This window comes from Mus pahari, chromosome 9, assembly GCF_900095145.1.
Source record: "Mus pahari chromosome 9, PAHARI_EIJ_v1.1, whole genome shotgun sequence".
NCBI classification, from domain to species: domain Eukaryota; kingdom Metazoa; phylum Chordata; class Mammalia; order Rodentia; family Muridae; genus Mus; species Mus pahari.
In genome coordinates, this window is record NC_034598.1 from 64,999,390 (window position 1) to 65,022,297 (window position 22,908).

A 22,908-nucleotide genomic window follows, 5' to 3' on the forward strand; every position below is an offset into this window, starting at 1 on the left:
ATGAGAAAACCAAGTTTACATTCTAAGAACTGAAAAGGACAGAAACTATTATTTCCAGATAATGTGATTGCATACAAAAGAATATACAAATTGGTAGAATTAATAATTGTGTATAATGTCTAATATTGGTCATCAACTTGATTGGAGTAAGAGATGTCTAGGAGCTTAATTAAGCACAAGGCTAACGGGCGTGGTGGCACATGCCTTTAATCCCAGCACTCGGGAGGCAGAAACAGGCGGATTTCTGAGTTCAAGGCCAGCCTGGTCTACCAAGTGAGTACCAGGTACCAGGACAGCCAGGGCTACACAGAGAAACCCTGTCTCAAAAAACAAAACAAAAAAAAAAGCACAAGGCTAGCTGTATCTATGAGAACACTTCCAGAGAAGGACATGCCCAAAAATCAATGGTGCAATCCTTTGGTGGATCAAATTTCTTAAGTTAGACCACTCGTGAATACTGGAACTGTGAAGGATGGGACCTAGGGAGGAAGCAGTCAGGACGTCTTTGAAGGGCTTCTTCTGGCTGAGGGCCACTTCCTGTCACTGCTATCTGCTTGATGGCTACTGTGAACTGACACTCCAGTTTCCTCATGTGCTCTCTCCATCAAACATCTGAGGCCCAAACCAATTCAGTGAGCTGACTATGGACTGAAACCATGAACCAAGCAAGTCTTCCCTTTTAAGCTGTCCTCTGAGGAATTTGTAACTGAGTTACACAGTACAGTTAGCAAAATTATTTATAAAGAAAATGGACTTTGTTCCTACATATCAGCAACGTTGAGAAAATGACTCAATTTGTAACTGAATATATATCACATACTTAGAAAATAAACTTAATAAGGAAAGACTTCTACAATGCATACAAAGCTGCAAAATGTCACAAAAGAAATAAAGAAAATCTAAACAAATAAGAATATACCATGTTCCTGGCCTTGATACTTTTAAAGTGTTAATTCTCAGGCTAGAGATGGCTTGGCAGTAAAGAGCACACACTGCTGTTAAAGATGCTCCAAATCAGCTCAAAGTGCCCATGTAGGGTAGGGGTTCTCAACAACCTGTTTCTTCAGCTCCAGGGGAATCTGGTACCACTGGTTTTCTCGGGCACCTACACTCATCAGCATATATTCATATACAGACACACACAGAGGCATACACATGATTAAAAATCAAATTAAATGTATTAAAAGTTGTTACTTCTTTCAAATTAATTTATAAACTGCAACCAACCAGCCAGCAGACTCCTTTTATTTTTAAACTAAACACACTGATTTTATAAATGGTATGTAAATTCAAATGGGAACAGAAGGGCAGAGTTTACTCTGAACATTTTTTCTTTCCTTTTTAAAGAAAGTGAATAACAAACAGGAGGAATGCGGCTATGGCAGTGCACACCTTCAATCTCAGCACCAAGGAGCCAAAGGTTGTGGTTCTCTGTGTGTTCCAGGCAAGCTAGAACTACACAAGGAGACCCTATCTCAAAAAAAAAAAAAAAAAAAAAAGCAAAAAACAAAGAATCATTCTGTCATCTGTAGCTCAGTGGCAGGGTACTTGCCTGAGAATCTGGATTTAATCCCTAATAGTTAAAAAAAAAAAAAAATAAGTGAACAGAATTTTAAAGTCCTTTTATAAGATTCAAATTCTAAATTTCTAATAAAATCACTTTTACAAAAAAGTGGCCCACTGACCCTATTACAATACACCATGAGTGTCCTAGCTAGTCTTATGTCAATTTGACACACCCTAGAGTCATCAGAGGAGGAAGCCTCAGTTGAGAAATATGTTCTCTAAGATCCAGCTGTAAAGCATTTTCTTAATTAGTGATTGATGGGACAGGACCCAGACCATTGTGGGTGCTGCATCCCTGGACTGGTGGTCCTGGGTTCTATAAGAAAGCAGACTGAGCAAGCCAATAGGGAGCAAGTCAGTAAGCAGCACCTCTCCATGTCCTCTGCATCAGCTCCTGCCTCCAGGTTCCTGCCCTGAGTTTCTGCCCTCATTACTTTTGATTATTAACTGTTTTATGTAACTGTGAGCAAAATAAACTGTTTTCTCTCCTATTTGCTTTGGTCATGGTATCTTATCACAGCAATAGAAACCCTAACTAGGACAATGACAAATAGGAGCTTAGCAGCATTCTTTTAAAAACAAAAACAAACAAACAAAAAGCCTTTGGATTGATTCATTGCAAGCTTCACAACATGAGCTCCAATCCCACTTATGTCCCTGTCCCTGTGTCCATCCTCCTCCACCCCTGCAACCTCCCCGCTAGAAGAAAATAAAATTAGAATTAAAACCCAAAACTTGCTATGGAAGCTGTGGTGTCACCATGTGTCACCCTGTGTACCCTTTTCTCCATACAACTGTTCACGGCAGTTAAGTTACTGGTACGGTCCATGGCCTCTGGCTCCTGCTACACCATCAATACTGGGTCCTCACTAGGACTCCTCTCAGATATGCTGGTGTTGCCGTGTCATGGAGATCCTGCAGCTTGGATCTCTAGGGTTGGCCCCGTCACATGCTCCAGCAGATCGTAAATTCAGTAGATATTGGGGTGGGCCATTCAAAGCCCCAGATCTGGGTCTAGGAGGTAGGCGAGTTGGTCAGCCTGCCAGCTCTCCTGCATGGGCATCACTAGGGCAAGCTCTCCAGCACTATCCTGCTAGCTCACCCAATTCTGTCGCTGATAAGGGGCAGGGGCAGCTCTTCTGTTCTCGTGTCCTCAGGGCAGGCTCCTCTGCCTTCACCACCAGGGCCAGGTCCACTGTTGGTGCCCATGTGAGGTACAGAGCCCCACTCTCCAAGAGCTGCAGCCAGTGAGGGGTGGAGCCAGCCTTCCTGCTCTCATGACTGCAGGGTCAGCTCATCCACATGCTACAGGTAGGAGGGGAGATGGGGCACCTCTCGCCCACCCCACCCTACAGTAGATGAAGGATGGTGCCAGTTCACCAGTGCTTCCACTTCATCAGGGTCAGCTCTATTGTGCTGCCCAGGCAAGAGGTAGGGACAGCTCTTCTGAGTGTGGTGGCCAACAAGGGGCAGGGCTAGCACAGTGCCTCAGGCAGCAATCCAGACCAGGGGCATCTGCATGGCTCTTGGTGGCAACATGAGCCTGGGACATTAACAAAGACCCAGAGTGCAATAGGACCACAGACCTAGGCATGCCCCTGCCCCATCAGCAGTCAAGGCAGCACAGCCTCATATATCCACAAGGTCTCCAGTAGCAACCCAGACCAGACATCCATCCACTTGGCCTTTAGTCATTGTGGTGGTTTGATTATGCTTGGCCAGGGAAATGGCCCTGTTGGAGTGGGTGTGGCCTTGGAAGAAATGCATCACTTTGAGGGCGGGCTTTGAAACCCTTCTCCAAGCTACCCGGAAGACAATCTTCTCCTGGTTGCCTTCGGAACATGACAGAATTCTCATCTCCTCCAGTTCTATGCCTGCCTAGGAGCTGCCATACTCCCTTCTTGATGATAATGAACTAAACCTCAGAACCTGTAAGCCAGCCCCAATTAAATGTTGTCCTTATGAAGAGTTGCCTTGATCATGGTGTCTTTTCATAGCAATGGAAACCCTAACTAAAACAGTAGTTAACTCTGGCCAGACATGGACACAGACTCCAGCTATAGCAGGGCCATGGACCCAGACTTGGCTCTTGGTGGCAGCCTGGGCCAGAACCTCACAATAGCCTTCTCCTATCTGCTTGCTCCTCACTACCCTCAAGTCTCAAGTTCCACCTTTCTCCCCAACATATGGACCTCTCAGCCTTGCGTTCTCTTCCATCTCTCCCATCTCTCCATCACATATCCACCTACTGTAGTGGTACCTGAGGCAGCTGCTTGGGTGTCTGTCTGCTGGATGCCCCAGGCTGGCCCTAGCATCATTCTCATAACAGTTGTTGTGAATTCATCCATAAGAACCACTTTTGAAGTATCATTACTTTAGATTTACTTTTATTTTTTTAACATTCTCTCTCATGTGTGATGTGTACGCATCTGTGTGTGTGTGTGTGTGCGTGTGCGTGTGCGTGTGTGTACTTTAAATGCAGGTACCTGGAGGGACCAGAAAGGGACATTTGATCCCCTAGAGCTGGAATTACACAAGGCTATGAGTGACCCAACAGGACTGCTGGGAACAAAACTCAGCTCCTCTAGAAAAGCAGCAAGTGCTCTTAACTGATAACCTATCTCTCAGCCCCAAGTATGATCACTGTAAACCACAGCTAAGTTGTAGCTAGATCTCATGGTCTTCCCAGACTTGGGTGACTTTACTCTCACTGACATTGGTGCTGACAATGGAACCCATACCCTCTGCAAGAAGAATGCACACCTCTTAACTGCTGAGCCAGTTTTCCAGTCCCCAAAAGACTACAACTAAAAAATAGTAAAATAAGTAAAAGTTGAATTGTTCTGCAGGAAGCAAGTGTAGATGAGACTCCTGAATATACATGCAGGGGCTTGGAACTGAAAGCGAGTCTTTTGCAAGATCAACAAGTGCTCTAAACTGCTCAGCCATCTCTTTAGCTCCTCCAATGAATGTTTTAAAAGTTGAGATTTTTTTTAAACCATGAAATTAACAGAGACAGACTTGCATTATCATCTCAAAGCCTAGTGGAATTCTGAATTCACAGTGTTAAACACTTTAACATTCTTCCTGTTCCCCAGCTGTAATGAAATGGTCTTGTAGGTTATTCTTATTTCTCTAGTGTGCACTGCACAGCTCTAATGAAGCTTCTCTGTGTCTCATCCTCTCCTTCCTGTCACTATAGACATCCCTGGCTTCAGCTGCCATCACAGGCTGACTATTCCCAGCCCCATCGCTAGCCCCCTCAACTGCCTCCTCAGTAACTCTCTCCTGAGGGGCTCGCCTCAACCCACCATGCAGCTCTCCCACAATAGAGCTCTCCTTTTCTCATCTGCACTCTCCGTGGCCTACCCTGTGATCCTTCCACTTCTACCAGTACTCTTTAAAGAGGAAGGGTCTCTGTTGTCTTCAATTTTGTGCCATCTATTATTTTTTATAACTATAAATCCTATCTTGTCCTTTGTTTCTCAAAATTGTGTGAAGGTCTCCCTCACAGGTCTTCCCACTACATCTCTTCATGATCTAGCCTTGGACTTGTTCTCCAGGACCTGCTGCTATGACATGAGCCACTTCCAGGGCTCAGCTCCTGTACCTTAGCAGATGCTGTAAGAGCCTGCTCTACTCTTCACACTCCTAACGCCTGCCTGTTGTTTAAACTGCCCAAGCAGAGTTTCTCTTCTGAGAAACAGTCAGTAATAGAAAGGTTTCCACCACTGAGCTATACCCCAAATCCCAGATTTGACATTTAAATGCTGTATTCTGATACACGACTTGAGTTTCTTCAGCCCCAAACCACAGATCTTCTTTAAAATTAGCAAGCTAGTGAGATGGGATGACATATGCCTTTAATTCAGCACATGAGAGGCAAAAACAGGTGGATCCCTTCTAGTACAGAGCCAGCCTAGTCTACACAGCAAGTTCAGGGCCACATAGTGTGACTATCTCAAAATAAGGTAAACAAAAAACAAAAAAACCCACAACACTGGCTGTTATTCTCCAGGACCTGGATTTGATTTCCAGCACACACACACACACACACACACACACACACACACACACACGGTGGCTCCCAACTCTCTGTAACTCCAGTTCCAGGGAATCTGATGCCCTCTACTGACCCCTTTGGTCACTATTGTAATGTACAAGCATTGTAGGCAAAACACTTGTACATATAATATTTAAAATCACACAGCAAGCCACACCTTTGTAAGCCATAGTTAGCTCAGAAACCACTGACAGCACAGCTAAAGAAGACCCCTACGGACCAGCTCTACGTGCTCTCTGACTCTTCCTTAATATAAGCAGTGCTTATACCCAGAACCAGCCAGCATAAGTCTCTGCTGGAGAACTGGTTAAAAAAAAAAAAAAAAAAATTCTCAGGAGACCAAAAATATAAACTATGAGGGGAAATACCTGAACTTCATGTGCTAGACATCATAAAAATTAAACTCTTGTCCAAAATCATAGTTTTAGGGTCAGGGATGGCAGAGTGCTTGCGAGCATACATAGCGTGCACAAAGCCCCATCCATCACCAGGCGTGACACCTGAAGTCCCAACACTTAGGAGGGAAAGGAAGGAAACCGGAAGTTCAAAATCATCCTCAGTTTCAGAGGAGTCTGACATCAGACTACTCTACATGAAACATGGCTCAGAAAAAAACAAAATTTCATATGAATTCTTAGGTCAGTGGGAGAAGGAGGCACTGGAGAAATGAAGTTAAGAGCACTGACTGCTCTTTCAGAGGTCCTAGGTCTGGTTCCTAGCAACCACATGGTGGCTTACAACTATCTGTAACTCCAGTTCTAAAGAATTCAACACCCTCTTCCGGCCTCCCTGCTCTGGAGTACTAGATGCATGTGCTACACAGACATACACGCAGACAAAACATCCATATACATAAAATCTCAAGAAATTCAATAAATAATTTTTAAGTCAATAGAAAATTTAAAAAAAAAAAAAAAAAACAAGATGAGAAGAACACTAATTTGAAAGCAGATTAAAAATTCTAGAGCCAGATTTATAGATCACATCTATAATTCCCACACTCAGAAGGTTAAGGCAGGCCTGTTGTGAGTGCAAAACCATCAAAGACTACAATATAAGACACTGCCTTTAAAAAGAAAGAAGGAAGGAAAGATATGACTATTTCAAGCAAGATGGTTAGTTCCACTAGTCATCAAAGAGATGTGCAGAAAAGTCACATGACACACTACTGAAGAATAACAAGGATAGCTAAAATAGTTTTAAATGACAATATAAGTATTGATGATAATGAACAAGAACTAAATAAAACACTCCTCCATTGTAGGCCCAAGAGAGATGGAAATATAGCCAGCCAAAGACCTGTAACATAGACTTCATTTCTGTAACAGCTTCACTTATAATAGGCAGAAACATGAAACAAGCCAAATGCCTGTTTACAAGTGAGCAAATAAGTGAACTGTACCATAGTCACATACAGTGCAACAGTATCCAGCCATAAAAAGGAACAATCTAAAATGTATGCCGAGCAAAGAAGCCAGACTAGAGTATATACTCTAACTGTATGACTTGAGAACAGGCAGAAGTGTTGAGACAGAGCCCAGATCAGCTGTTATCTGGGAGAAAGTGGGCAAGAAGAGGGATGAAGGAAGAGGCATGCATGAATTTTAAAGGGCTACTGGGAAAACTGTTCACACTGCGGTGCTAGTTTCATGAGTGTCTACGACTACAAAACTACAAACTGTTCTTTTAAATGGGTACTTTTTTTTTTTTTCATGCATACCATACCCGAATAAAGTAGTCTGGGGAGTTTAAGTTGTGTTTTAACAGATGAGAACAATGAGAGGAGGGGAAGGCAGGGGAGGGGAGGGGCGGGGCAAGACTACACTATCCCAAGCAAAGCTGCTGGGCTTCTAGTACACACCTGTAAGTCCAGCACTTGGAAGGCTGAGGCAGAAGGATCTGCCTACAGCTTGTGTTACACAGTGAACTCAGGCCAGCCTGGGCAACACACTGAGATTCTGTCTCAATACATACACACTCACTTTTAAAACGATAGGGCAAGGTTCAAATTTTAGCACAGCGAAACCTAAGAGTTTATCTTAAGAAATGCATATGGTGAATGAGAAAGTCCATTTGCTCTGTTGCCCTGTCTGTGAAATGGAAGTCACAGAGCAGCTGTGACAAATAGATGGGGCAGTTAATCTTAGCACCGCATGGGTGCTGGCAACTACCAGCTATACAACTCACAGCATTAAATCTCCTGTCTGTATTAAGGTGAAACAAAGACAGTGGGAGTTAGATGGAGGAAATGATGAGGGCTTTCTAGAGGAAAGAATTTTGCATGCAAGTTTTGAAAGGAAAAATGAAGGGAGTGTACAGCAAGTGGAGGGTCAGGCAGGTGGAGGGACCGGCAGGTGGAGGGTCAGGCAAGTGGAGGGACCTGCAGGTGGAAGGACTGGCGCTGTCAGAAGCACAGAGGTGGAAAGAGCAGTCGTGAGGAGATGGCAGAATTAGTGTGCCTATGGCATCAAGTCCATATATGGGAGAAAAAAAAATCAGAGTGTCTTTCCATCTGATTCAGATATCCATTTAAATTTCACAGTAACATCCAGAATTGTAGCTTCTTCATCTAGGAGATGCAATGTTATGCATGGGACACAGAGGCAGCTGAGAGAGAGCTCTTCCTGTTGAAAACAATGTGAATATCCATATTCGCCAGTTTCCCTCTCTTGGAACTCAGCCATAGCCCTTCTCTAAAGCAAAAATAATGATTGAACTATAATAGACCCACAGCATATGGGCCTGCTGTGCATCTGTCACCATGTGCTACAGAAACTCTGAAAGCCTTTACAGTTTTTCAGAATCTCAATTTAGTTCCTTTGGAAATCAAAATGTAAAAACTCTCCCCAGAAAACTATTCAGAAATGGTGTCACATGCCTGTAATCCCAGTATTGAGGCAAAGGATCAGGAAATTAAGGCTACAGATTCCTTTTCTTACAGAGAAAACTCAAGGACAATCTAGGCTACAGGATTTATAAATAAGTAAAAATTAAAAACTAAATAAAGCAATGATCTAATGACATTACAATATATCTCAAGAAACCTATTATGAATGTGATAATTCTGTGTGTGTGTGTGTGTTTATGTGTGTGTGTGTGTGTGTGTGTGTGAACATTTCTGAGACAGTACAGACACGCACCCTACACTGGCTTTAATCTCACATAGCTCAAGCTGGCCTGGATTTCTCAAGATCCACCTGCCTTGGCAACCCAGAGCTGGGATTACAGGTGCTGAGTAAAATAAAGTAAAAATAAATACTTTCGTTTTGAAAAATATTTTATATTATTTCACTTTAATAATTACTTCTCAGTCATGGCCATGTTCAAATGTAAAATGATGAAAGAATACAGAATTGCTCTTCTTATAATACTCAAACTAACAGATTTTCACTGGGATTCTGTATGTACAATAGTGATTATCTTCTACATTTTATTTAGAAAGTATCCTTATTTCTTAGAAAAGACTGCTGAAATACTGAGTTAAAATTCTGAGCCATTTCATTCTCAGCCTAAGACTAATGTGCAATGAGAAAACGAGACACAGTGAGTGAGAGATGAAACTTGAAAGATTAGCAATGTTGACCTTGAAACAAAACAGGGGAGCTATTGCAGGAAGCAAAGCTACAAGATTAAGTCTCTGCCTGGTGGTTTTATGTCAACTTGACACAAGCTACAGTCATCTGAGGGGAGGAACCTCTATTGAGAAGATACCTTCAGCAGATGAGGATGTTCACACACCGGTAGGGCATTTTCTTAACTAGTGATTGATGGGGCAGGGCCCAGCCCATTGTGGGTAGTGCCATCCCTGGGATGGTTGTTCCTATTAGGAAGCAGGCTGAGCAAACCATGAGGAGCAGCAAGCCAGTGAGCAGCATCCCCTACGGTCTCTGCAGCAGTTCCTGCCTCAAGGTTCCTGCCCTGCTTGAGTTCCTGCCCTCACTACTTTTGATGATAAACTGTTAATATGAACTGTGAGAGAAATAAATAAAGCCTTTATTCCCAACTTGCTTTTGGCCACAGTGTTTCACCACAGCAATAGTAACCATTTTGGTGAAAGGGTGTAGAAAACAAAGGTTTTATCAGATCTATCTCTAACAGTCACACCCAGTTAAGGGCCTTGGCGAGTATAGAGCAGAGGGAGAAGCCTTAAAGAATGGTGCTTTCTACCTCCTGGACACACATATACACACTCACCTGAACCACATATTTACACACACACATTGTGTGCGATATTGTACAGAATCATACATGATTTCTCCTTTATGATTTTCATGATAGAATTCAAAGGTATAAAACATTTTTTAAAGCATTTATCACTTGCTTTTGGATGGTGGGAGGGAAGCAGACAAGACATAGGCCAGGGACTATTAGTTCAGGTGGTTAATCCACCAGGATCCGCCACCGGCAGATTTCTAACATGGACTATCAGGGAATTCAGGATGCTAGATTCCAGTCCAGTGACTGTTTCACTAAGACTGTCTGGGGTTTTCCATTTCGCAGCAATTGAACTGAGCTCTAGGGGAAGGAAACCCTGGCAGAGCATGGGTTTGCGAGAGCGCATCCCCAGCCAGCAGTGGAAATGTGGGACTGCTTATAGGTTTGGCAGCAGCCAGCCGCAGGGGTTAGATGACTGGGACTGTGACAAGTTGGGCGGATGTCACATGGGGTAAGCTTGGGAGGCGGCGAGACTGCCAGGGCCAGAGAGTAGCTGGCAATAGCATGGACTGTTTTTTAATATTACATGCAACAAATAATACTGTCAAAATAATTATATTACTAAATGTAGCCCATCGATTCGATGGACTCCTCATCAAAATTCCAATTGTATACTTCACATAGATAGGACACAGCAACAAAGCAATCCTAAAAGTCACATGGAAGCATTAAGAGAGTAATGCTAGAGGCATTATAACACCTGATTTCAAATTATGCTGCAGAGCCATAGTAAATACTAGTATGAAAACACACACACAGACATGTGGGGTTTGACAGAGGACACACAGATAAACCCGCACTGCTACAGTCACCTTATTCTCAGATGTCAAACCCAAACGCTGGAGAAATGACAGCCTTTTATCATATGGTGCTGGGGAAACAAAATATCCATATGTAAAGACTAAAACTAGATTTGCATGTTTAATTCTGTACAAAAGTTAATTCAAAGTGAATAAAAACTATAGTGGAAGATGTGAAACTTTGAAATAACCAGAAGAAAACATAAGGAAAACACCTCAAGATACACGCAGAGGCAAGGATTCTCTGTGTAGGATTGTAAAAGTTAAGGAAATAGTAGCAAGAATTGACAAATGGGATTGCATCAAAATAGACAGCTTTTGTACAGCCAAGGAGAATCTACTACCACCACTTTGCCAGACCAGCAAAGACATTTTTAAATTTCTAAATTTCTAAAAAATTTTAAATTTCTAAAGACATTTTAAGTTTTATCCTTATACTAACACAGAAGTGTAGTGTTTATGCCTTGTCTTAATTTGGGTTTTACTGCTGTGAACAGACACCATGACCAAGGCAAGTCTTATAAGGACAACATTTAATTGGGGCTGGCTTACAGGTTCAGAGGTTCAGTCCCTTATCATCAAGGTGGGAGCATGGCAGTAACCAGGCAGGCATGGCGCAGGCAGAGCTGAGTTCTACATCTTCATCCAAAGGCTGCTAGTGGAAGACTGACTTCCAGGCAACTAGGGTGAGGATCCTAAGCCCATACCCACAGTGTCACACCTACTCCAACCAGGCCACACCTCTAGATGGTGCCACTCCCTGGTCCAAGAATATACAAACCATCACATGCCTCATTAAAGAATCCTCTCTATAGAGAAAACTGAAATCATTACAGAAAACCACAACTGAACACAATGCAAAGACCAAAGGATTATGGGGAGCCGACTATATAGGCAGCACAGCTCAAGCATCTATAGCTCAGGAAAGATCACGGAAGAAGGGTGGAAAGACTGTAAGTGCCAAAATACCAGGAAGTCTGTGAGACCGTTTACCTGATCTACCCTAGAGATGGCTGCATAAACAAGACTTGAACAATGACAATGTTGACATGCTAATGCAGGAGGAAAATCACACAGGGTCCTGCTCCAGTCAAAGAGCAAGAGGCAAGCAATGACTGATCAGAGGGAGAAAATTAACCTGAGGGCTGAGCGTCCCCAATTGGTTACTCAATACAAAGTGGTCAACCCTGAAACAATATACGTGTTACTCAGGAGCAGAGAGATGGCTCAGAGGTTAAGAGAACTTGCTGCTGCTCTTCCAGAGATCCTAAGTTCAATTCCCAACCATTTATGATGAAATCTGGTGCCCTCTTCTGGTGTGCAGGCATACACATATGCAGAATACTACATTAAAAATAAATCTTTTTTTTTTTTTTTCTAAAGGAAGAAACATGCTACTCAGCAGCCAGGAGTATTCAAAGAAGGAATATATGCAGATATAAAATTTTAAAAGAAAATCTTTTTAATCTATTAACTCTTTGAGAATCCCACACAATGTTCCTCTTCACCTTTCACCTTTCTCCAGCTACTCCCAGATCGCTTCCCACCTCCCAAGCCTGAGCGGCCCATCCTGTCCAGTTTGTGTTCCCTGTATACTAATAGGTGTGGGACTATTGGCTGGAGTATAATGTACTTACCAGGGTCCCACCCTGAAGGAAAACTCACCCCCGCTCTCCTAAAACCGCTCTCCTAAAATCTATCAAGTGTCCACAGCTCCTTGGTTAAAGATGCAAGTTCAGGAACCCCTTCCCCTTCCATGCTGGAATGTTGACTGGCTCGTGGAAAAGAAGTTTAAATTAAAGCTTTGCTTGCATAAGCCCCTCCTATAGGCAGTTTCCTCAGTTATCATTATCCATATAGAAAACTGTAAGGGGGAATGGGGTGAATTCAAATTAGGAATAAAGTATACAGAGGCTGACGGTGTGAAGCTCTGCAGGTGGAGTGCTTGCCTAGCCCCCACAAGGCCCTGTGTTCTATCTCTAGCACCAAAACAAACAAAAAAGCAGAGAGAACAACGAATGATATGCAGCATGGTAGAGGGCAAAGAGCATATATACGGACAAAGAAGAAAAAAGCAAAACTAACTGGGCCTGTGAGATGGCTCAGTGGATAAAGGCATTTGCTGTCAACCCTAGCCCAGGACCCACATGGTAGAAGAAAACCAACTCTTGCAAGGTATCCTCTGATCTCCACATGTGCACTTATGTGTGTGCACACGAGCGCACACGCGTGCGCGCGCACACACACACACACACACACACACATATAAACGTACAGGGGAAACTGAATACAGAGATAAAAACTTAAAAGCAGACAAAAATAAAAAACTACAAGGAAATAAGAGTCAACAATTTAGAACATGACAGGCAAAAATCCAAAACCTCCCCTTTTGTTTGCTTCAGTTTTTGAGACAGGCTCATACAGTCCAGGCTGACTTCAACTTCCTTATACAGCCAAACATGAACTTAAACTTCTGATCCTCCTGCTGACACAATGCTCCCAAATGCTAAGATTATAGGTACGCACCCCACCCTCAGCCCCAAAGTTATTTTAATAAGCATATAATTAATAATAATAAAATATTAATAGTAATTCAAAAAAACAACACCTTCATCCAACTTAAAGCTAAGACTGCCTTTCCTGAGCAAGCTTGCCATAACGTTAAGGTGGAAGCCAAAGAGTGGAAAAGCAAACCCTGGCTTTCTCTCAATGGCTCTAATGCCTCAGCCCCCACCCAACTTTTCCAAGGCACTCACTTTAAGATGATGACATAAGTCCCAAATAAAGCAAAACATTCCCAAAACGTGATTTGAATTTTCAATCAAAAATTCTGCTTTTTGCTCGTTTCTTGGCCTTTAGCTTCTGTACCACAGACTACAGTGGGCAAGGAGAGTTAACTTGTTCTTTGTCTTCTTCTATTTTGCCTTTTCCTTACACACCTCCCACCTGTGCCAGCTATATGAGTCCCCACCCGGTAAGTGCCACCTCCTGGCTAACGCAGTCCAATCATTCTAGTGTTCTGTAACAGACATCTTAGTAATGCAGTCATCCCATCATCAGCCGCCAAACCCAGATACTAATGCTCATGCCAGCAAGATTCTGCTGAAGGGACCCTGATATTGCGGCCTCTTGTGAGGCTATGCCAGTGCCTGGCAAACACTGAAGTGGACGCTCACAGCCAGCTATTGGATGGAACACAGGGTCCCCAATGGAGGAGCTAGAGAAAGTACCCAAGGAGCTGAAGGGGGCTGCAACCCTATAGGTGGAACAATAATATGAACTAACCAGTACCCCCTGAGCTTGTGTCTCTAGCTGCATATGTAGCAGAAGATGGCCTAATCGGCCATCACTGGGAATAGAGGCCCCTTGGTCTTGCAAACTTTATATGACCCAGCACAAGGGAAGGCCTGGGCCAAGTAATGGGAGTGGGTGGGTAGGGGAGCAGGGGCGGGGGGGGGGGTATAGGGAACTTCCGGGATAGCATTTGAAATGTAAATAAAGAAAGCCAAGCTGACCAGTTGAGGGTGAAGAGTATTTGACTGGCCATAAAGATTCCCACGTGACTAACCAGGTCCTCAGGATAAGCAGGACTCTTAGGGCTTACAAGAGAGAGATAAGCCCCATCCAGGCTTCAAATATGGTATAGATTCTTTCTAGAGGCAGAAAGCAGGTGGCAGTGAGCCCTCCTGTATTTGGTGGCCACTAGAAGGACCCTATCCAGGACTACTGCTGGATGGTTGTAATGTGTGTGGGAATCTGCTGTGGCTGAACCCCTAGCTCCTGGAGCTGTGAGGGGTTTTGAGCACTGGACTAGGAATAATCTGGGCAGCTTTCCTCAGACTTTCCCTGAAGGCAGCTTCAATCTGCTCTTGACAAGTCCAGAGGCAGTCCACTTCACTGTCTATGATCCCTGCTGACAGCTCTATGAACTTGTTCCCAGATGTGCAGCAAGCATCGAGGCCTTGCACTGCAACCTACTGGATGGCCAATACACAGCAAAGGTGTTATCAGTAGCACAGAGGGCCAAAAAGGTCTGAGCATGCTTTCTGACCATGGTCTGTCGGTCACTGGGTGGAGTCTTGTAGAGACAGGGCCAGGAAATTAGATGCAACTGCAGCAGCCAGGCCCTATTTGAGCTTCTTCCCCAAGCCCTGTAACTCCTGCTTCCACAACTGACAGGGAGAGTCTGCTTGATGTGTGTGTGGTCTTATGTGGCTTGGAGGACACCAACCAGCAAATTCTACCAATGAGCTGTACCTGACCTTTTTGTGGTAGGGATGCAGGGCAGGCAGGGAACAATCCAGATAGTTCATGGCCAGAGGGAAGGCTTTCCCCTTATAGCACTGTTCCTCACACACCTCCAGTATCAGTGTGCCAGCACCTTCCACACATGCATCTTGATCTCTGGATGTTCACTCCAGAGTGTGAAGTGCAGGGCATGTAATAAGTGCTCCTCCAGACACAGCAAGCTACAGGATATACTGGTCCCTGAGCAGATGCTCACCCATAAAGAGCCAAGAGTCTAACCTGCCTGGAGAGCCATAAAGGGTACCCTAGCAACACAGCAGCTCCATACCAAGGCAGTTCACAGGTAGAACATAAATATGGGTTTGTGAACCCAAGAAATCCTAAAACAGTAATCACAACTCTTAAGCTGGGCTTGGCAATACACATCTATAATACCAGACAAGTCAGAGGCAAGAGTTCAAGGAAGCCAGGGATCAGGTACACATCTTTAAACACAGAACTGTGGAGGCAGAGGGAGCTTCCTGGGCAAGCTGATCTCCAGACCAAGTTCTAGACCAGCTAGGGCTACACAGTAACACCCTGTCACCCTCCCTCCCATCCCTCAAAAACAGTCCAAGTCATCCTTGACTGCATGCACAGTCTGAGAGCAGACTGGTCTACAGGCTACATGGTCTCTCGCTTTGGTGCCCAGGAGTTAGGGGTCAGAAGGCAGATAGAATCTTATTAAACTCTTAAATGGTCTCATGCCTCTGATGAGCCAATCCTTTTCCCAGCACTATCTCTCTGCTACCCACTCTTTTCACACATTTCCCTCAGGTACAGTGAATTCTTTCTGTTCCTAGCAAAGACCCTGCCAGAAATACTTTTTATTCCTTCAGTTCATGCCAGCTTCTTTGGATGCCTTCATGCCCTAGGTCAGCAAATCCTTATAGCACCCTATACTCCTTCCTATTAGGACTCTCCACGATGGAGATTACAAAGTCAAGAGGCTGAGAAAGCACTAGTTTAGTGCTTGCCTGTGTCACAGAGTGTGCCACAATAGTTCCTGGCCATCCTGACTTACAGAAACAAATCCCTGTCTCAAAAAGTAACAAATAAATTGATAAAACAAAAATAGAAGGGTACTATAGACATTTTTATTATCTTTTAATCCTTAGAAATGAGGATACGTCATTAAACGCAACCACTTGAAAGTTTTAAAAGGAAAATAACAGCATCAGAAGATAGAATGACATCACAGACTCCTCTGTAATCATGTCTGTTTATTATTATTACCTGAACTTAGTGCACTACTGACATTCAGATGCCATGCAGTTAGGGATAATGTAGCCTATAAATCTAAGGAGGTTGTTGTCTGGGTTTTGTTAGCTTTGGAAATAGAGTTCTAGCCAGCTAAAGATAACCTGCTTACTGCCACAGATGACTTGGAGCTTCTCATCGTCTTCCCCTACCTCCTTATGCAGGCACGCATACGCCGTGGGCCTGGCTTATGCAGTGCTGAGGACTGAATGAGGATTCTGGCAATGCCAGGCAAGCACATTACCTAACACATCTGCAACCCCCACATCCATCACATCTAAAGTTCTCAAGCTTAAATTTAGATGGAAGACTGCATTAGGGAGTGCACTCAGATGGGGTAGCTGCTTGGATTTAGACTGAGCCACAGACAATCAAAACTTATGTAACACTAGTTATATTTAACCAATAATTATCATGCAAACTTCTGCAAACTGTTCTGCAAAATCTGACAATCTTTAAAATGGAAAGAATTCATTCACTAACTTATTTCTCCAAAGAACAGTGCCAGACCAGCACAGCATCAACCTAAACAGGAAACAGAACTAACAATGCAATCTCAGGTTAGAATTTTAACTAATATGGCAGAATTTATATCCATATAGAGGTTACCTCGAGCCAGGCGTGGGAACACAGGCCTGTAACTGGTCATCTCAGCACCTGGGAGGTGGAGACAGGAAAACCAGGAGTTCAAAGCTATAGAACGAGTTTGAGACCAGCCAGGCGTACATGGGACCCTGCTCACAAGACAAGACAAAAACACCAAGTCCCCTCCTTGCAGAGTTTAAGTTTGTGTTGTTTTGTTTCCTGAGACAGGGTTTTCTGTAACCAGGCTGGCCGCAGTGACTCCTGACACTCCTCTCTCTACTCCTGAATGCTCTTACAGGCAGGAACCACCACGCCCAGCCAGACTTTTCAGTTCTAGAGACTACTCAAGCTGCCAGTGCACAAGGGAATTTTGAAACTACTCTTTTCTCATCACCTAGTGACACGACAATGTTTTCTTCCTCTAGTCACTGATTGCGTTTAACTAAAACCAACAATTATCATTTTGTTTCATAAGTAACAAGTAATGCTGGTTTGCTTAGAGTGAGGTTGTTTTGGTTTTTTTTCCCAAACATCAAACTAATTCTCAAAAGATCTAACTTACTACACAGAATATATGTTAAAATAATGGGGTCAAAGGCACTAAAATAAAATTGAAAGAAAGTCTGGGCACAGTGGCATATGTATGCGGCTCCGTTCTTGGGAGGTAGTGGTCAGGCTTGGCTATTAGCAAGTTCAAGGCCAGCCTGTACTAAATAGGACCCTATGTTGGAGTAGGGAAACCAGGGGTCCTAGATATGTTTTTGAACAATGTTATTACTAAAATAAATACAAGATAACTTTGGGTTCACTGATCACCTCCTGTATGTAAGCTCTGGTTTATCTATTGAAAAGCTGCTTATATTTGTACTTTGTACACAAGCCATAGACAGGTCTGATATATGACTTCTAGTTTTCCCAAGTGTCATGCTTAAACACAAAACAAGCTTATTACAAGCTATAGATTAAGATATAGATCAAGTTTTAAGAATAAAATTCGATGGTCTAATATAACAACATGGCTCAGGAAAGTTATGTGGCAAACTAAACAGAACATGGCCACAGAACAAAGTAGATCATGGTTCAACTCATTACTTGACCCTTTAGCAGCTACATGACCTAATGTTTCACTTAAACATGGAGTCTATAAAAACTGAAGTAATTCCATTTGTTTTGCCAATATCATTTATTCTAGAATTCTCATAAGGATTATGCTGTATACCACATTTCCTGATATGGATTCTAATCTCAAAAAAAAAAAAAAAAAATCTTCTCCTTACTAAGACCACAAGCAGCTAAGTGGTTTGTCAAGGTCACACATCTACCTAGAAATTTAACACTTCTGACAGGATTCTTATTTTCCTTGTGTGTCTGTTCAAATGCACTGTTTCCTAGTGTATTTGAAATACTAGGATCCTTGGGCTTATCACAGGGGTCTCAAAGAGTAACCCCAGTCTTCCTTAAGGATTGTGCTCACAGTCATGTTGCTATAAACTCATATTAACAATTTAGTTCTATACATTAAATGTTTAAATGATATATATTTTAGATTATAGTTAAAATCCACTTGATTCTACATATTTATTATGTTTTCTTGGACTATTATTATGTTTTTTCTAAGAACTATTAACCTTGTTTTGACTTGAACTAGAAAAGATAAATATGCTCCTCATTCATTAAGTATGGCATACAGTTATAATAAACTTAATGAGCTACCAAGTTTCCCACAAGTACAAATTCACATCCATGCTTAAGCTGAAGATCTATTAATAATCAAAGTTTAAAATGCAAGATCTAATCTTATTTCAAAACAGTCTTATATAATTTTATCACTGATATTCTATTCCGAAAAGCATTCCTTCATATTTAGTGAAGATTCAAAATGACTTTTTAACCTGTCCATCTGGCCTTGATGTTCCTTGGTTTTAGTTCTAGGTATAAATTAATACAACCAAAGTACTCATTATTTTTAATTTATAATGTAAGTAAACAAGATACTTAATCACACTTCCATATGCCAATTCAAAAAAGGTCTCTGAAAAACCAACGCAACTTTTACTATTCAAATTAAGAATGGCTACCAAAAATAAGCAATGACGGAGATGACTTATACTGAAAGTCTATTCCTAAAAGAAATTCTGACCAATCTCAAGGTTAGAAAAAGTTTAGTGACTTTTCTTCATTGTATTACTATTTTATATGTGACTTGAGGGGCAGGGTGGCACATGTCACAATACATGTCAGAGGACAACTGTCAGGAGTCATTTATCTCTTTCCACTGTTGTGTCCTAGGGATCAAACCTAAGCAGTCAGACTTGCACTGTGGACTCTTTTATTCACTAGGCTATTTCATCTGCCCTTGTGAATATTTTGGCAAAAATGTATCTTCTACATCTAATTAAAATCACAAAATAATTAATTTCAGTTGAAAAGTTTGAAGTAACTACTCTGTGAGTTACCACATTCTAAAAAATAACTAATAAGTAATACCTTACTAGTTAACATACTGAATAAATCAGGCAACCAAGCTCCTAAATCTATAGGTTCAAAGCAGTTTTTCCTCAGAAATGACAAGTCTATCTGGTTTTAGTGATCCTGGGATTAAACCCAGAACTTGTGCTTTGAAACCATTCAACCCACTGTGCCTAAGTTGTTTTGTTTTGTTTTTGTTGTTGTTGCTTTGTTTGGTTGGTTTTTTTTTTTTTTCTTTCAAATTCCGGTAATTTTTTTTTTCCCAAAGAGAAAATGAAAGTTAGGCAGGGATACAGACACCAAATAAAACTGTTTGTTATTTAAAAGGCCTACAGCCCCAGGAGGTAGGCACCTCCCATTTAACCTAAAACAAAGGCAGCTAGAGGACAGTCTACTGCTCTGACACCCAATGCTCCATCATCCAGAACTCAAAGGAAAACCTAACTCAGGGGGAGGGGGAGGACGCCCAGCCCGGGCACACTCTAGGTCAACCAACAATCACCAGGCATCTAAAGGGAAAACTCAGTCTGGAAAAGAATGATTACAAAAACAAAAATTGACCAAGGGGGATAATTGGGGATGCTAATAAGTAGAAAACAAAATGTGTTGATTAACCTCAGGGAAAAATGCTAGGCATGGAGGCAAAAGGGAGTCTCTAAATATCTAAAGACAGAATAAGAACCACAAGTATGAAAGTAAAAGTAAGCCAAACAGAATCATCCTAAGAAAACCCTACAAGCAAGCAGGGAAATGAAGACAGAACAAAGGATGTTCTGAATGAAATGAAGACTGCACCAAGGATGCAGTAGACAGGCATTTCAGAAAGTTAGAAAATGCCTATAATTCAGACTGTAATGGCAACTGAGTAGTTTCAAAACACAGGTCTCTAGCCAAGCTCTCTGGTTCCCAGGCAAGAGGCGAGGAGGAGAGCTGGATGCAGGGTGTGTGTGTCACCATAACAACAGGCCTTGAGGTCAACTCATTTCCCCAGGTAAAAGATCTTGGCACCTGGGAGTCTCTTAGCTAGAGACTCCCAGACAATGTCTCCATTGGATGCCTGTTGCTATCTGTGAAAGGGGGAAGGCTTTGTGCCCATGGCCAGAGCAGCAGCTAGATTCTAACATCATATTCTTACAAAAAGTTTACAGTCATCCTCAACTGTAAAGTGAATTCAAGGAAAGTGTGGGCTACATGATTCCCTGTCTCAGAGAACAAAAGTGAGCTGAAGACATGGCTCAATGGGAAAGAGCACTTGCTGAGCCAGCAATAAGAACCTAAATTTGGATCTCTAGCACCCTAAAAAGCCAGATGGTATGGTCGGTAATCTCAGGGTTGAAAATTGTAAGACTGAGACAGGAAGATCACTGGGATTGCTAGTTAGCCAGACTAACATGAAAACCAGCAAGATGTTCAAGACTGAAACCCTGTCTCAAGGGCACATGTTAAAGAGCAATAAATCAGGACTCCCAACACTCATCCTCTAGACAGATGGACGGTAGGGTAGGTGGACACACACACACACACACACACACACACCTGAGAATGTACACTTCCACAAGACTATAGGGGCAAACGGAAGTTACGCTATCCAATTAAAGAGTTTTAAAATGAGGGCTGGACGTGCTGGCCCATTCCTAGCACTGAAGAACCTAGGAGCAGAAGGATTGGATTGCTGTAAACTTGGGGTCAGCTGGGCTAGGCCTGGGCTACAGTGAGAGACCCTGTCTGAAAACAAGCAAACAAAACAGCATACCTGAAGAAAGTTATAGGAAGAGACCTAAAAGGCAAGCTGTCTAATCTAGAGGCTGAACACTCAGATTGAAAGCACAGTAGAATAGATGGGAGTAAGGAGGCAGTGTAGGGAAGACTGGGAAAAATAAGGAAAACAGAAGTCCTACCCAAAGTTTTAAAAAATTCAATATTCAAAACCTTGGTATTATCAACTGTTTTGTTTGTTTGTTTATTTGTTTGTTTTTGAGGAATGGGCCAGCACGTCCAGCCCTCAGGGGCTACATAATAAAATCTACAGAAAAAGAATCACAATCTATCCATACTACCTGACCCAGCCATAAATAATAGTTACATAGTCATAGTATCAACATTACTTGCTTTTATCATATATAAACAACCTCAGGATATAATGCAGAGGTAGGGTTACATAGCAGAAACAGTGTTTAATTGGAAATACAAAGCACCCATAATTAGGAGGAAAAATAAAGAAAAAAATGAAAAATTTCAGTAATGTCTTCATTTGGGCTCAGCTAACTGGTATCTTTCTTGCTATCTGGAGGAGACTAAATATGAAACTGATAGAACTAAGAATGGGTCAAGATTCAGCAGAAGCCAGACATGGTGGTACACAAACAAAGGATGGCATGGAGTTCAGGCCCTGCCTAGACATAGGCCAGCCATAGCTCAACAACAAGATCTTGTCTCAAAAAGAAAAAAATAAATAAAAATCCAACAGAAACTATAACCTTTACAAAAACAATACACATTTCCTTCACTCCACACCCATAACCAACCTCCCATGAGCCCTCATCTATTCCCTAACAGAAGGAAAAGCGCCTTAACTAAAGAGAGGGATTTTCTCTAGATTAAAATGTCTTTTCTACAGGTTCACTCTGTCTTTAAGGTAGTGTCTCTACTACCCCAGGGGACATTTAGCAATGTCTTGAAACATTTTCTAGCTGTTACAATTACAAGAGTATTCCTGGAATCTAGTGGGTACAGGGATGGGGTTAACACGAAGGAACACATAACCAAATCATTACCCAGCTGAAATACTGTGTGCCAAGACAGGAAATTCTGCTTTAAGAAAACTCTTCTAATTTTAGTTTTTCTCTCTTCCTAGTTCTTATGGTAATGTCTGTATACAAGACAAAACTTTCATGGGCATGGATACTATCAGCATTTATCTAAATACAGACTCAAGGACTACCCTCTGCATCCTCACAGGCATCTCAGGCTTGGCCAGTGGCCCTCGCTGAACCCATGGCATATACTCTGTGTATGATGTATCAGCAGCATCTCGGCATCACCCACCTCCGCTACCATTCTTACAGATATTCTTAGGATCTCAAACACTTCATCTACTCAATGGCTTGCAGCTGCGACACCATTAGCTGCTTAACCCCAAATTTTCAGTAGCTTCAGACAAAATGATAGTCCACAGTGGCATGTTCCTGTTTAGTGCACACTTTTCTTCCATCTGGAACCTGTTTGTTTACTTAGAGAGCAGGTGTGTGTCTATGTGGTGCCGAGTTATAAGTGTGTGTGCAGGCGCCCATGGACACACTTCTTCTTCTTTTTTTTTTTTTTTTTTTTTCCGAGACAACGTTTCTCTGTATAGCCCTGGCTGTCCTGGAACTCACTTTGTAGACCAGGCTGGCCTTGAACTCAGAAATTCACCTGCCTCTGCCTCCTGAGTGCTGGGATTAAAGGCGTACGCCACTACGCCTGGCTTATGGACACACTTCTGTGTGGAGGCCAGAGACGAACCTTGAGTGTTATTCCTCATGGACTGTCACCTAGGTCTTCTGAGACAGTCTATCTAAGCCGTTTCCTGATTAGGTGAGGCTAGCTGACCGGTGAGCCCAGGCATTCACCTGTAACCTACCTCAGGTCCTCCTCATGCTTGCACAAGCATGAACTAGCTACCTA

At 42.5% G+C, this 22,908-nt stretch overlaps 1 protein-coding gene and 1 pseudogene across 3 annotated transcripts in view; both read right to left on the minus strand.

Annotated features, from left to right (window-relative positions):
- Osbpl8 (oxysterol binding protein like 8) overlaps positions 1-22,908 on the minus strand; it is a 132,261-nt gene that overhangs the window by 102,367 nt on the left and 6,986 nt on the right. The window lies entirely within an intron of this gene.
- On the minus strand, positions 14,173-16,840 carry LOC110326113 (annotated as a pseudogene).